The sequence below is a fragment of the Bos indicus x Bos taurus genome, chromosome 24 (genome assembly GCF_003369695.1).
Source record: "Bos indicus x Bos taurus breed Angus x Brahman F1 hybrid chromosome 24, Bos_hybrid_MaternalHap_v2.0, whole genome shotgun sequence".
NCBI lineage: Eukaryota > Metazoa > Chordata > Mammalia > Artiodactyla > Bovidae > Bos > Bos indicus x Bos taurus.
The window spans coordinates 53,964,145-53,980,843 of record NC_040099.1 but is presented as its reverse complement, the minus strand read 5'-3'; the positions used below and the strand labels follow the sequence as shown (position 1 = coordinate 53,980,843).

Sequence of the window (16,699 nt, the reverse complement as noted above, 5' to 3'; positions counted from 1 at the left end):
CCCCTCCAACATTCCTGACTTTTCCGTGTTTAACTTGTTTTCATTAGGTGTTAAGATTTCTGGAGGCCATTCCAAGGTTTGTTTGTCTTTCAAATGAATGTTTGTTTTGTTTACCATCAGACACTTCAGACCTGGGGCTGAAAAATGCATTGGCCTTGGGAATTATTTGCAATTCTTCTGCACAGATTTGCTTAGTCTCCCTCCATTTATTAACAAATCATGTATCAATATTTATGTCAGTATTGATATTTTACTTATTTTATACTTTGAGTTTTAGTGCAGTATTATTTTATATGTTGTTGCCCAAATTGTTCCAGCATTGTAAAACAGGTTTTTGTAAAAACCAAATAATATTAGTAATTTTTAAAGCAGCAATAAAGAAGGCAACCCTATAAAATAAAGACTATTATTATCCCCACTTCACAAAACAGAAACTGAGGCTCAGAAATCTTAACTAATTTATCAAAGAGTTAACCCCTAACTCTTTGATAAATTTGACAGTTAACCCCTAACTCTTTGATAAACTCTTTGATGATTTGAACCCCTAATTACAGGGATCCAAGACAAGAATAAATTTTACACACTGTTTCCTCTAGTGTCCACCAGAAAAAACTGGAGAAAAGCCAAACTCAATGCTTGTACTGCACTTAAATGAAAAATCTAATGTCCTAGGAAAGCAGACTATTATAACACAGAAATATGATATGAGGCAAAACATAGTCACTTAATATTATCCTCCTATCTGGCCATAATCAGATCTTACCCTCTATTGAAGAGCAACTAGATGCAGAAAAACACCAAGCAAATGTCTACAAAGAGCAAAAATGACGTTGGGGAGTAAAGTGAAGCCAGGCTATTACTGTTCATCCAGGCATTACCAGCTAGCTCCAGGTCTTCAAACGTTAACATGTGAAAAGTGACCAATTTGAATTTTCTCTCCTATTCCTCAACTTCTTCTACCTGTCCCATTTTTAAAAGCTCCCTTTAAAACTCCTGGATTGCAGAGATGAATGACTGGGCAAAACAGTAAATAGGGATTTAGGAGATTTTCCAATTCCAAGTCAAAGCTTGTCTGAGTAGGAACTGTCCGTTACCTCCTGCTCTCAGTAGGAATTGCCCACGGTCCCCTGGCGGAAAAGCCTGGAGAGAAGGGACGGGAGAGGTGGGTGTGTCCAACCTTCATTTTCTCAGCCCCTCAGTGCACACAGGACCAGCCCAGCAGCTCTGAAAGAGGGGTGCTTGACAGAGGGGAACTCTAATTCCACTCTCGCCCCTGGGATTCCTGCTTGCCTCTGCACTGTTCCCAAGTCCAGAGTCAATCTAAATCCTCCAGTTTAGAATTCATCTCCGAAGGCTGGAGAAGCGGAACCCAGCCCTTCACCCTTTCCCTCCTGTGTCTGCCTCCCTGACGTGTGTCCTCGCTCTTATCTTGCCAGGGTCAGCCACCTTGCCTCCCACCCAGAGCACACCTGTGTCACACTTCACTCTGGATCCAGAGGACTCGGCATCTCAACTTTATTTCTAATTCTACCCAATCCTCAATGCTGCTCACCAGTTTGTTCTCTCTACCAGCCAAGTCTAAGTGCTCTTAGAACCATTTTAAAATAAGTCACTAACTCCGAATTGCATCCTCTGGGAAATATCCCTGTGAAAAGATGGAGAGCAGATTTCCAACAGCAGCTCTGCACTAAAACCACCTATTAAATCCTGGGGCCCAGGCCATGATCAGGACCAATTAACTTAGAAGCCTTGGAAGAGACACTCAGGCACTGACATCGCTAAACATCCCCCTGGGGTTCCCAATCAATGACTTCTGTGTGGAGACTCAGAACCTGCCGGCAGAAGTTGAGCAAGGTAGACATTCACTTCTACTTTGTTTCTGGGGAAAAAACAAACAAAACAAAACACCAATGATGTGAAGCAAAAAGCTACACGTGGCTGCATTTGCAACACTCTTCTAGAACATCTGGGGTGTTCTGCTTATGCGGCATATGGGTAACTCTAGATAGAAAAACCCAGAATTTGGCAAAGGTATGGCTGCAGGTTGTCGTGTCTAAGGATGATGGTGGCGGAGGTGCAAGGGTGAGATCTACTTCTTGGAAGGAGGAGCACCCAGAATCCTTAAAGGAACGAAGGTGCGTTAGGACCTCTCTCTCTCTGTCTCTATCTAAATAAGGCACAGCTGAGAGCCAAGAGTGTCCCTAGACAACATCTATTAGAGGACTGCCTCCCTTTCCAAGCCAAGGATTTTAACAGTTTGGTCTTCTCACACTTTGTCTCCTTTTTTAATCATTCCCTCTGTGGCAGAGATTGCTAACTCTTCCTCAATATTCATTCTCCTCTTCTCATAGGAATAGAACCTTTGAGTTTCAGCTGGCCATATGATAGATTAAATTAAATGATGTCTCTTAAAAAAAAAAAACACTCCAGGAAAAAAAAAAATCATTACATTACCTCAAAAAACAGATATCATTAGTTCCTGCTTTGGGTCACAAAATATCTCCACTCCTGAAGGAATCTCTTCTTCCCCTCCCTGCAGTTCAAGCCCAAACAGAATCCCATCTTCCTCATCAGGCCTTAGTTGATCATCCTCTCCTTTCTCTGAACTCTGTAGACGTACCATCTCGTCTATATCACTCCCTGCCACTTAGTCCCACACTATTTTTCATTATAACACAAGACTTCCAAGTTTATCAGGCCTGCCTTCCATTAGAGTCTAAATACCAGAGTTCTTTTCTTTTAGTTCACACATCCTATTTGGCCCAACATGGTGTGCTCCTAAAATACTCATTAAAGGGATAAATGATACCCTTCAAATAAGTGTGCATGTGCAGCTTACAGAAAGCCAAGCAGAATAAATGTCATTCTATTCATACACTGAGTAACCAAATGGCAGAATACCTTAAACTTTAAAAATCAAATTAATGGAATTTTGACATTTGCAATCATGCACGAAGCCAACATCATGTACTTTAAATTTTGCCTTGACAGCAATAGATGTTTCTCTTGACTCACCTCGCTAACAATAAGTAAGTTCTAGCTGCAAACTCAGGTCCCCGCACAGCTGTTTCCCCTGCCATTTCAAAGCCCATCATAATCCTGTATTTTATTGGGCTTCATTGAAATAATATTCATTATTTTTCAAACATTTGTATGCTAAATGATAACCTGGAGTATCACAAATAAATAATTCTAGGAATTTCCAGTCTAGTTTAGTTAGATGGTTCACCTACTAGGTGAACTTTAATATTTGTGCCCTACATCCCAAGAACAAATCCAAGAGAGGACAAAAGACATCTGATTCTGTTATGCGTCTAACTTCATGAGAAGGTATGAAGTGTCACTCAGCACAAGAATTGACCATAGAATGAATGTTTTGAGTGCCTGAGTCAATCTGTGTAAATCACTTAGAAAAATCCCCAGCAACACAGTAAGTATTTGAAAAGTGTTAGCTACTATTAGTAGTATTATTCATATTATTTACATATAAAATCATAATATTCAAGGTAATGTCAAAAAAAATTCAATCCCAGCTGTAAGTATTGACAACATTTGAAACCTAGATGAGTGTGGAGGTAAAAAGCAGAGTGTGATGAACTTGGTGAGTTGTTCATAACTGGGAATTTATCAATTAAACTTTCAGGAGCATTAATGAGGAATGCAAAAATTAAAGTGTAATGAATTTATTATGTAAATATATTCCTTATCCGTATTTTCACTGTTATCACAAAAGAGCAAAAAGGAAACAACAGTGTTCCAACAGGACACATTTAATGAAAAATCTATGGAACTTATACATTTATGAAATAGTACAAATGTAAAAGGAAATAAATGTACTCAGTTTATTTATCTCAAAGTCTTGGAGATTTTTTTAAATAGACAAATGGTTAGGATGGTAAATTATATGTTATACATATTTCATGAGAAAAAAATTTTAAGTGTACATAAAACAATGCAATATTCTTAAAAGTAGCAACAACCATGCTGATACTTTGAAATTTTGTAACTTCTAGATAAACTACATTTATGAAAAAGTGTTAGGAGTCCATCAGAAGAGGAACTAATTTTTAAGCAAAATGGCATTAGGAAGAATGACTTGCTGACAAGTTTGAAAGGAGAGAGATTTACAGGTGCACGATCAAGATTTCCTTGGCTTTAAAAGGAAGCCCTACCCTAAATGTATAGTTAACTAGACTCTTCTGTTCGAGAAAAGGGGTACTGAGTTGAATTTGAAGAGATATAAAATATGATGTCATAATATGAAACCATCAGCTATTCAAAAAGCAACGTCTGCTCACTAGTGAAATGAGCGGTGCAGATCTTAAGCACTACAGGAGTCTGACATGAAGGCGGCGGGGCTAGTGGCAGGGGAGGCTTTTTAGAGGCAGGCTGTGAGCCACGTCCTGAAGGACGACAGAGGGGCAGGAAAGGAGGTGGAAGACGCAAGACTTTGAGGGACAGTGAGCAGGCAGAGAATTAACAGATGAAAGCTCACAGGGGTGGCTGAATTTATCCACCCCTTTCCAATTCCTTTTCCAATTCTAGTGGCTGTAATCAGGTCCATGCGGTCCTGGGAGACGTACTAGTGTCTGGAGATTTCCACCCTGCCTCAACCCCTGCCATCGACCCAGAGAACAACAGAGGCTGAGAGAGAAAAGCAAGAGCATAAAGTGAGACTGTACACGTGGGATCCTGCCAAGTTTTACAAATGCAAACGGTGCTCATTGCTTCAATCAGTGCTTTATTATTAAATTACTTTTAAAAGAATTAAAAACTGTATTACCAAAGTAGCCTCAGTGGCACGACATACCTTAACAGCAAAGAAAGTCGTTGAGTAAGAAAAGAGGTGTTTTTTCATGTTCTGATTGTTGGTGACTAAGCTATGGTTCCAGAGTTCCTGCCTCACGCCTGGTGATGGGTTCCCAGCTCCTCCAGGCAGTCGGCTCCAGGAGCCCTCTCCGTATTTCCCCTTCCATCGCAGGCCTATTGGACTCTAGTTCATCTTTTTACATTTGTGTTCCCCCCTCCGCCCCCACCCCTCCTACTAGGTGAGGAGCTTAGGTCAGGGCCCCTGTTAAGACCCAGGTTCCGGAGTCAGAATGCCCAAATTTGAATCCTGTCACTGCTATTCTCTAGCAGTGTGACCTCAGGTTAAATCACCCAACTTCTCTGAACCTCACTTTTCTGATTTATCAACAGAGATTGTGAGTCTATAAGTTAACTCATTAAAAGCACTTTAGATAGTTAGTGCATGCTTATAGTGAACATTCAAAATGTTAACTGTTTGATTGACCCAGAGCCTAACACAGGGTCTGGCATATAACGTGTGCTCAGGAAATACTACTGGAAGGAAGGAAGGAAAGAAGAAAGAAAAGGAAGGAAGGAGGAAGACAGGAAGGAAAAAATTTTTTTACTGAGTAGAAAAAACTTGTATTTCTCTTTGCATCTCTCCCAAAACCTAGCACAGCGATGAGTAGATCTGTGTTCAAAGAAAGGCTTCAAGGCAAAGATTCTACATAAAATGAAGAAACAAAGCCATTGATGGGGTGGAATTCCAGGTCCCCCTGAGAGATTTTTTTTGACCAGAGATCTTATCTTCAAGAAGTCCTGTTCAGGCACCAACACAGGAGATACCCTTGAGAGCTCCCTGAACTTCACTTCCTGCAGGGGAGGGGTGAATATGAACGGGAACAGGAAGAGCTGCACTCCGATTCCCGAAATGTGGACCTCCTATAATGTGCACAATGCTGCTGCCACACCCTTCCTGAAATTCTGGACTCGTCCTTTCATAACAATTCACAGAAGCATTAGAATTTTGGAGCTAATCACTGGCTTGTGAAACACACCCAAGAACCAGCAACTGGCAGGTGTAGACCTGTCCAAGATTTTATGGGTGGAAAATAGGTGGTATGGGTAACTTCACTTGGATTAACGCCAGAGTTATCGAAAAACAGCTTATTCCCCACAAGACTGCACTGGTTTTCCATCAGACATATGGACTGTATCTCACCTAAACTCTCCAACATATTGAAGAGAACTTTTATAAACATAAAGATGAGACTTTAATTTTATTTTATTTTTATTTTATTTTATTTTTATTCTTTTTTTTTTTTACTTTTAAATTTTATTTTATTTTTAAACTTTACATAATTGTATTAGTTTTGCCAAATATCAAAATGAATCCGCCAAAGGCATACATGTGTTCCCCATCCTGAACCCTCCTCCCTCCTCCCTCCCCACACCATCCCTCTGGGTCGTCCCAGTGCACCAGCCCCAAGCATCCAGTATCGCACATCGAACCTGGACTGGCAACTCGTTTCTTACATGATATTCTACATGTTTCAATGTCACTCTCCCAAATCTTCCCACCCTCTCCCTCTCCCACAGAGTCCATAAGACTGTTCTATACATCAGTGTCTCTTTTGCTGTCTCGTACACCAGGTTATTGTTACCATCTTTCTAAATTCCATATATATGCATTAGTATACTGTATTTATGTTTTTCCTTCTGGCTTACTTCACTCTGTATAATAGGCTCCAGTTTCATCCACCTCATTAGAACTGATTCAAATGTACATATACACAATGGAGTAAAGACTTTAATTTTAAAGACTGAAATATTTTAAAAATTTTGGGGGCAAAAGTCAGGATTCTAGTTCTAGTTCCATTACTTTCTGAACCCTAAGGCCAAGGACATGTCATTCAACATCTCTGAAATGGAGCAGGAAGCCCTGCTGTGCCTACGCTGGGTGGGGGACTGTTGCAACCATTTATTCATGCAACAAACATTTATTGGGTACCTACTATGGGCTTCCCTTGTGGCTCAGACGGTAAAGAATCTGTCTGCAATGCAGGAAACCCGGGTTTGATCCCTGGGTCAGGAAGATCCCCTGGAGGAGGAAATGGCAACCCACTCCAGGATTCTTGCCTGGAGAATTCCCTGGACAGAGGAGCCTGGCAGGCCACAGCCCATGGGGTCACAAAGAGTGGGACACAACCGAGATCTGAAAGCACTGAGGCTATGTTCTCTCCCTCTAAAAAGAAACCCAGGTTTGCTCAGGGCAAGTGATCTGTCCAAAGTACTTGCACTCTGGGTTTCCCTATAGGTCAGCACTGATTCTCGTGCCCAGATAATACCCTCTTTCTCTAGCTCTCTTTCTCTGCTTTTCTGCTGGTCTTTTCCTTCTCTGTAATAAAGCTGTTTAAAAGGCACAAAGACCAAGCAAGAAGAGACAGTGTCACTACGTTGACAGAAACAGGATTTGACCTTCAACACAGCCTGAGCTGGGTGCTTTACCATCAGGTTTGTGTGTGTGTGTGTGTGTGTGTATTAAGCCTGCCTTTGGAGAACCTGAGCTCTGGCCCAGACGTCTGAAGGAAATCAGTTTGCCGTAGAATTGTGCAGACAACCACAGCTCTCCGCTTTGGTAAAAGAAACCAGACTGAGGCAGTTTGTAAAAACTTCTCTAATGGTGTGTGAGCGCCATCTGATGCCCAGAGGCAGGGGTGGCTTCAGTCTCTAGTTTCAGGCTCAACATACTAACCACAGAATGTGGTTATCAAAATAAGGAGCCACGCTCTAAGATCCATGAATTTTCTTGTCAATTTTCTTGTCAATAATGCATAGCTAGTAGCAGCCATTATGACTGCTAGAAACCTCGGTTGTAAGTGGGGTGTTCATATTTTTCTTTTTAAGTCTTTATTGAATTTATTATAATATTGCTTCTGCTCTATGTTTTGATTTTTTGGCCACGAAGCATGTGAGATCTCAGTTCCCTGACTAAGGATGAAACCTGCTCCCTTGCATTGGAAGGTGAAGTCTTAACTACTAGACAGCCAGGGAGGTTCCCCCGTATTTTTCTTTATATCAATTTTATGCTATACTTGTGGCCTGAGTCTTATTAAGATATAGATCATATACGTCTATGTATATTATATCACCTCCAATTTCACTGATTGAACTAACTTGCTAAGTACCTACTATGTGAGACACCCTTTCTTGGTACTTCGAGGAAACACAAATGAATAAGGAGGAAAAAACCTTGCCCCTAGGAGTTTCCCTGCTTGCAAAGGAGATAAAACATCTTGACAACTTAGGAGGAAAAAGCAATATTACCAGTGTTATGAGAGGGAATTGAAGGAAGCTCGGGGAACACTCAGACAATGATCCACTCTCTTGTAGCTGAGAGGCTGAGAGGGTCTGGGGAGGTTTTTTGAAAGGTGGGTATGAGATCGTTTGGGGTGAGTGCTGCCCTGTGGTAGGGGGCATTCCTCTCCTTGAGACCCTGGTGGGCTCGGCCAGGGGAGAACTGTGGCAGGTATAGATCAGCCCACTACACTGAACCCTGGGGCTGAGGGGTGGAGGGACTCCTGATAACAGACGCAAGGGTAAAGCAGGAGAGTGTGCCTTGGGCACAGGAAGAAAGCTCAGGTGCTACTGACAACCCGTTCCCTGCCAATCCAAATGCCTATGGCCCTCAGCTCTGGACTCAACATCCAGCAGATTGATTCCCACCCCCCAGGTTGGCTGAGACCACTGAACGTGGGCTTTGAATTCAGGAGTGCCTCCCGAGAAAGAACAAAGGTCAGGAGCCACTGCGTGGAGCCTGAACTTAATCAAATGCGCCTTCTTTTCACTACCCTCTGGTGAGCTCACCAGTGGGGTTTTAACTGCATACAAGTACGCTAGGACCTAGAAAGGCTTTCAGGGGACACGCGGGCATGGACACTAGACCCTCAATTTCCGTGTGCTTCCCTAAGAGTGACTGCCCTGCACAGGCTCCGGGCTGGAGCAGGGTCACCCCGACCTCCCCTCCCACAGTCCTACCCCCTCACAAAGGAGAGATGCGGCCTTCAGCCCGGCGGACTGGAGCACTGCCCCAGGTTACCAGACTGGTGGACAACGTGAGAAAGCACCTCCCCTGAGGGCAAAGCAGAGCGAGTGAGGCAGGAAATCCTGAAGGATTTTGTCTTCTATGGCTGCGTGCATGTTCCCTCCACTCTATGACAAGAATTTAGACGTGGAATGCTGTCAAAGGAATGCACTTGAATGGGACTGAGAAAGAAAACCACTGTGTGTTACAAAGATTTGGCTGCGTGGGGTGAAAATGAGGAAGAGTTTTGTCCATTGATTACATGGTGGGCATATTTTATGACCAGATAACTCAAAGCAGTAGCTTCAGAAAGACATTTGAAGCACACACGCAATAATCTGGTAACTGCATATTTATAACTACCGAGCTTATGTTTAAATATCAAGTATGTATGTCAGAGGGGAGATACAGATTTTCACATAATTTGGAGGCAATGAAATCAGAAAGAAAGGAAGGGGAAAGGAAGAAGAGAGAAAGACAAGGGCTCTGGAGGGTAGGAGCAATTCAGAATCTCTTTCCGCTCACCTCACCCCTATTTGGGATTTTTTTTTTTTTTTTTTATTGGCTGCTCTGGGTCTTCATTGCATCGCAAGGGCTCTATAGTGGGCGGGCTCAGTAGCTGTAGCAGGCAGGTTCTCCAGTTGCATTCAAGGGCTTAGTTACCCCAAGGAACGTGGGACATTAGTTTCCCGACCAGGGATTGAACCCACGTCCCCTGGGTTCAAAGGTGGGTTCTTAACCACAGACCACCATGCAAGTCCCTATTTGGGCTTTATTGCTCAATTAGGAACCTTTTCTATGATGTGTATTGTTTCTTTGTTTCAACTTGTTTAATGTCCTTTAGTCAGAGACCAAATAGCCATACCTCACCCTCCCCAGCTGTCCTTCCACTTCTTTTCCTTTGATATTTCAGTATCCCAAGCATGAAAGGTGTTAAAGGTATTCCTCCAGAAAGGATTCATGGCATGAGTCTGGGGAACGCTGAACACTCCCCTCTCTCCTAGAGAGTCATAATGCACAGCAGCTCTGTCTCCCCGTCTAGGCTGCAGGGGCCATGTCTATGGTGCTCACCACTGTGCCTACTTCACGGAGACCAAGTAGGCACCCAGTGAATATGATGCGAATGGATCAGGGTACCAGAGGCCCTTAATAAAAGGGTATATATACGAAAACCTCGGCAATGTTCTTTAACCCAATGTTTTCCTGAGTATTTCACCCTAGAACTCGTGTGTGTGTGTCCTGCTAAGACACTTTTCCTGCAGAGACAATCCCAGCAACAGTGGCAAATGGTTGTCTTATTAGACCTATCTAGAGACAGTTTCTTCACCTGGTAACACATGTTGCCACAGGTACAGCCTAGCTCTTGGGTGCACAAGGGAACATAGGAATACTCACCACCCACATTTTGCTGGCTCTTACATTTAACTGCCACGCAAGACCTTAAACCCCTCGAGGCCCCTTTGTGTATTTCTGAGAATCCCCCAAGCCCCGTCTTAAACATAATCACAGGAAAGCCTGGTCAGGTATCAGGTGGAGCCCCCCGGCCATCTCCTCTGGTGACATAAGATACCACCGCACCCTGCAGAACCTGCCTTCTCTGGAAGGCACCGGTGTCATCCCCTCCAGGCTGTCCCTGAGCATCATAACCACGCCTGTTTCTTCTGCCAGCTACTGCCCCATTTGCCAAGCACTGCAGCCTGATAAACACCTTGTCCACTGTGCTGATGTTCTGGAACGACTGAGAAGCCAAAACTACTCTGCATTCTTTGGAATCTTCAGTGTGCCGATGCCACCTTGCATTCCATGTCCAACTGGGGAGATCCTTGCTGGGGGTTATACTCTGCCTGCCAGGAAGTGCCTCATCCCCCAACAGAAGTAGGCTAAGATGTGGTCACCCGGAGGAGAGTTTCCCAGAGATATATCTGAACATGGATACTGTGTGGGTTTGAGCTATGAACCACCCACCAAGTCAACAGAGAGAACGGTGTTCAGCTCTATCCTCCCTGCAGAGCTGCTCTCTGCCTTCTCACCTACCACTGGCCCAGCAATCAGCCCTCCTCTCTCGCCCTCCAGTGGTGGAGCCTCTCCTCAGAGAGCACCCAAGACCTTCTAATTGCTGACATCAGGGCAAAAGAGTCAGACACCACGTAGTGACTAAAACATGAACAACAATAACAAAGCTTATTATTGTTATTAATAATAACAGTAATTAACGTTCCCCTTAATTAAGATAAGGGGAACCTTATCTTAATCTTTGCACCACAGTTCCCTTTACAGTGTCCAACACAAAGAAGGTCTACAATAAGTATCTGGCCCTTAAATTACTAAATATTTCTTTATTGCCAAATATAAGTGAGCATTGTGCTAAGAATCAAGGGAGAAAGAATAAAAGAACAAGACATGGAACCTGCTCTCAAAGAGTTATTTTCTTGTTTAAACAAAACAATACAGGCAAGATTCAGAAAAGGGTGACCCATCACCACTATTCTTTAACATTACTCTGAAAGTGCTAACCAAAATAATAAGATGCAACAGTAAAATAAAGAGGAAAACACTGGAAAGGAGAAAAAGTCACCAGTACTTGCAATGATATGATGTGAATAGCTGAAAAATCCAGTTTAAAAAAAAAAAAAACAATTTTAAACAATTTTCTAGAAACAGAGAGTTCAGTAAGGTGGTCAGTTACAAAATTAATATATTGAGATGGATAGTTTTCTTAAAAATCTAAAGTAATCATATAAAATATAATGAAAAAAAATCTTCCTTTTACTGTAAAATACAAATACCCAAGCATCAATTTAACAAGAACTATGAGAAATCTACATAAGGAAAACTATAAAGTTCTTCTGAAATATATAAAATATGACAAGTATTCAAAATATATTTCTAGATAGCTCAATATTTTTAAGTCAATACTTTTCAAAGTTTATGTTTCATAACACTCCATTCAAAAGCCCAACATATGTATTTTTGCAATATGAAACAATAAAACCAAATTCATCTGGAAGAATAAAAATATAAGAGTAGTTAAGAATTGTAGGAGATAAGAGAGACCTATCCTTCCAGATACTGAAGCGTATCATTGAGTGAATCTATCACACAAAGGACAGACAAATCAATAGAATTTAATGGATAACTTAGAGGCAGAATCAAGACAATATATTTGGGAGAAGATGAACTATTAAGTAATGCTATTAGGCCACAGGCTAATTCTTGGATAAATAAAATAGAATTCCCTACTTCATACATCAGCTACCTTTTGCTATACAACCAGGAAAACTCCAAAGCTTAGGGGCTTAAAAACAGCTTCCAATTATTTAGTTCACTTTTCTGTGGGACAGCAATTTGGGCTAGACCCAGCAGAGCAGCTCTTCTTCAAGTCTTGATGCTTCTGCTGTCAGCTACTGCTCAGCTGATACCTTGGCTAGGAACCAACTGGTCTAAGAGAACCTCACTGACATTCTGGAAGTTGACTTGCTGTCACCTGGAGTGATGGAGAGCAATAAGGCCACATGCTCACCCAGCAGGCTTGATCACCTGGTGGCCCTGGAGAGTTCCCCGAGAGCTAGGAGAAGCACCAAGGGTCTCATAAGTTATAGCATTGGAACCACAAGCTGTCATTGCCACTGATTCTATTGGTCAAAGCAAGTCACAAGGCCAGACTTAAGCGGTGGGTAAACAGATTCCACCTCTTCATGGGTAGAGCTGCACCCTGACACTGCAGAAAGGAGTGGTCCTGAGAAGGATGAATTGAAGATTGTAGCCATTTTTGCAACCTGTCACAACTATTAAACCTAATAAACATAGAACATATAATGATTTTGGTGAAACAATAAAATCACAGAAAACTTAGATGAAAATACGGAGAAATATTGATGGGAAGAGAAGTGAGAGACAGTTTTTAAGCAAAACAACAAAACTAGATCCCATAAAAGAAAAGATGGATGGTTAATTCTCTAAGCATTTAACATTTTGAGAAAAACACCATAAAAATATAAAAAGTAAATGAGGAGAGAAAAATTAAAATGCTAGGAAAGGGTTAATGCATAAAGAGTTTTCATAATTTTCCAATGTTAAAAAACATACATAAAAGTAAAAACTGTAAATTATCAATAATGATTTAAAAAATGTCCACCCTCAATAGTAACCAAAGGTATGTAAACTAAACCGGTAATAACATACAATTGTTGGCCTGTATCGCAGTAAAGAATCCGCCTGCCAATGCAGGAGAAGCAGGTTCGATCCTTCCCTGGATCAGAAAGATCCCCTGGAGAAGGAAATAGCAACCCACTCCAGTATTCTTGCCTGGAAATTCAATGAACAGAGGAGTCTGGAGGGCCATGGGGTCCCAAAGAGTCAGACACGACTTAGTGACTTAAACAATAAGAATCAGCAAAGATGTTTCTTTCTAATAAGACGGTGTTATCAAAGGTTTGGAGCAAGGAATGAACACACAGTTGATGAAAATGTGAAGTAGAAGAATCTGGATAGTGGTTTGGCAATAGCTGGCAAAAAATTAAGGACATATATTTGATATTAAGAAGAGGTGGCAAGAATACACAGAACTGTACAAAAAAAATCTTCACGACCCAGATAATCACGATGGTGTGATCACTCACCTAGAGCCAGATATCCTGGAATGTGAAGTCAATTGGGCCTTAGAAAGCATCTCTACGAACAAAGCTAGTGGAGGTGATGGAATTCCAGTTGAGCTATTTCAAATCCTGGAAGCTGATGCTGTGAAAGTGCTCCACTCGATATGTCAGCTAATTTGGAAAACTCAGCAGTGGCCATAGGACTGGAAAAGGTCAGTTTTCATTCCAATCCCAAAGAAAGGCAATGCCAAAGAATGCTCAAACTACCACACAATTGCACTCATCTCACACGCTAGTAAAGTAATGCTCAAAATTCTCCAAGCCAGGCTTCAGCAATACGTGAACCGTGAACTTCCAGCTGTTCAAGCTGGTTTTAGAAAAGGCAGAGGAACCAGAGACCAAATTGCCAACATCTGCTGGATCATCAAAAAAGCAAGAGAGTTTCAGAAAAACATCTATTTCTGCTTTATTGACTATGCCAAAGCCTTTGACTGTGTGGATCACAATAAACTGTGGACAATTCTGAGGTAGATGGGAATACCAGACTACCTGACCTGCCTCTTAAGAAACCTATACGCAGGTCAGGAAGCAATAGTTATAACTGGACATGGAACAGACTGGTTCCAAATAGGAAAAGGAGTATGTAACGGCTGTATGTTGTCACCCTGCTTATTTAACTTCTATGCAGAGTACATCATGAGAAACACTGGGCTGGAAGAAACACAAGCTGGAATCAAGATTGCCGGGAGAAATATCAATCACCTCAGATATGCAGATGACACCACCCTTATGGCAGAAAGTGAAGAGGAACTACAAAGCCTCTTGATTAAAGTGAAAGAAGAGAGTGAAAAAGTTGGCTTAAAGCTCAACATTCAGAAAACTAAGATCATGGCATCCGGTCCCATCACTTCATGGGAAATAGATGGGGAAACAGTGGAAACAGTGTCAGACTTTATTTTTTTGGGCTCCAAAATCACTGCAGATGGTGAATGCAGCCATGAAATTAAAAGACGCTTATTCCTTGGAAGGAAAGTTATGACCAACCTAGATAGCATATTCAAAAGCAGAGGCATTACTTTGCCAACAAAGGTCCATCTAGTCAAGGCTATGGTTTTTCCAGTGGTCATGCATGGATGTGAGAGTTGGACTGTGAAGAAAGCTGAGTGCTGAAGAACAGATGCTTTTGAACTGTGGTGTTGGAGAAGACTCTTGAGAGTCCCTTGGACTGCAAGGAGATCCAACCAGTCCATTCTAAAGGAGATCAGTCCTGGGTGTTCTTTGGAAGGACTGGTGCTAAAGCTGAAACTCCAGTACTTTGGCCACTTCATGCGAAGAGTTGACTCATTGGAAAAGACTCTGATGCTGGGAGGGATTGGGGGCAGGAGGAGAAGGGGACGACAGAGGATGAGATGGCTGGAGGGCATCACCGACTCAATGGACATGAGTTTGAGTGAACTCTGGGACTTGGTGATGGATAGGGAGGCCTGGCATGCTGCAATTCATGGGGTTGCAGAGTCGGACACGACTGAGCAACTGAACTGAACTGAACTGATTTGAACCCAGTTGTTCCTTTTTTCCTTTTTTAAAAAAATAAATTCTTTTTTTTTTTAAATTTAACAAGTGAGGCAATTTACTAACCCAGCATCACTTGCTCAAACGCTCCTTGCTGTCAACCATCACCTGTCTGGAGATGCTGTCTGGACCCTCCCTCTGTGAGGTGTCAGCCTGTGGGCCCCTCTCAGAGCTTTCCCGCCATTTTCAGAGGACCCCACGCTCCCGCCTGCACTGAGGAGGCAGGATGCCGGGTCCCTGTGCGCCGCTCCATCTCAGTCACTAAGCCTCTCCAGCGCCAGCCCAGGGACAGGTGTAAAACTGGTTCTCATGGTTCAGAGCAAGTGCTTGAAGCCAGCCGGCTAACAGTGCCTACCCGTTCAGTGATTTCGGCCTCTCAGATCCTCTAAGCAAGGCTGCCGGGCGCTGACAGACTCCCAGGGGCCTCTCTCCATCACTTGGCTTCTAGCTGCCTTCGCCCCCTGCCAGGGCACCGGGAGCGACAGCGTTTCCCATGCAGCTTCCGGGCATCGGGGGTCTCAAGAGAGTTCCCCGTGTTCTACCGCTGGTCTCTCTCTGGACACACCGCTGTGCTTATCCACAGACAGGAATGGGTAGGGAGAGACATTTGTGGGTGGCAGGATTTTTCCTGTTTAGCTAGAATTATTTATTTTCTTTTTAAACTTTTAAAATTATTTTTTAATTGAAGTATGGCAAAAGAGTCGGACTGGACTGAGCAAATGAACTGAACTGAACTGATAACTGCTGTTGAATATATATATCACAGGGGTATAATGTAATGTGGTATTGGAGAAAACTCCTGATAGTGCCTTGAACAGCAAGGAGATCAAAGCAGTCAATCTTAAAGGAAATCAACCTTGAACATTCATTGGAAGGACTGATGCTGAAACTGAAGCTCCAATACTTTGGCCACCTGATGCAAAGAGCCGACTCCTTAGAAAAGACCTTGATGCTGTGAAAGATGGAGGGCAGGAGGAGAAGGAGGCAACAGAGGATGAGATGGTTGGATGGCATCACTGACTCAATGGACATGAGTTTGAGCAACCCTGGGAGATCGTGATGGACAGGGAAGCCTGGCAAGCTGCAGTCCATGGGTTCTCAAAGAGTCGGACATGACTGAGCAACTGAACAACAACAAATAATATGAGTCACAATTTTTTTTAATTTTAAATATGGAACGCTTCACGAATTTGCATGTCATGCTTGCGCAGGGGCCATGCTAATCTTCTCTGTATCGTTCCAATTGGTTATATCCCATTTTTAGTTATATGAATGTTGGCTGTATTCCCTGCAATGTACAATATATCCTCATAGATTATTTTATACCTAATAGCTTTTCTCTCTTACTCTCCTTTCTTCTCCCCACTAGTAATCACTAGTTGTCTATATCTGTGTCTGCTTCTTTGTTAATATTCATTAGTTAGCTGTATTTTTTTGATTCTCTATAAAAGTGATAGTGTACAGTATTGGGTCTCCTCTGTATGACCTACTTCACTTGGCATAGTGCCCTCTGAGTCCATTTATGTTGCTGCAAACCGCATATTTTTGTTCCTTTTTATGGTTGAGTAGTATTCCTTTGAATATATACCATATCTTCTTTGTACACTCATCTGTTGATGGACTCTTAGTTTGCTTCCAAATCTTGGCAGTTGTAAATCAG

The 16,699-nt window shown here is 42.4% G+C and overlaps 1 non-coding gene across 1 annotated transcript; it reads right to left on the bottom strand.

Annotated features, from left to right (window-relative positions):
* Nucleotides 1-16,205: 16,205 nt before the first annotated feature.
* Nucleotides 16,206-16,312, bottom strand: LOC113883065. The gene has a single exon (XR_003508551.1). It is a non-coding gene; the product is annotated as a U6 spliceosomal RNA (small nuclear RNA).
* Nucleotides 16,313-16,699: the final 387 nt, after the last annotated feature.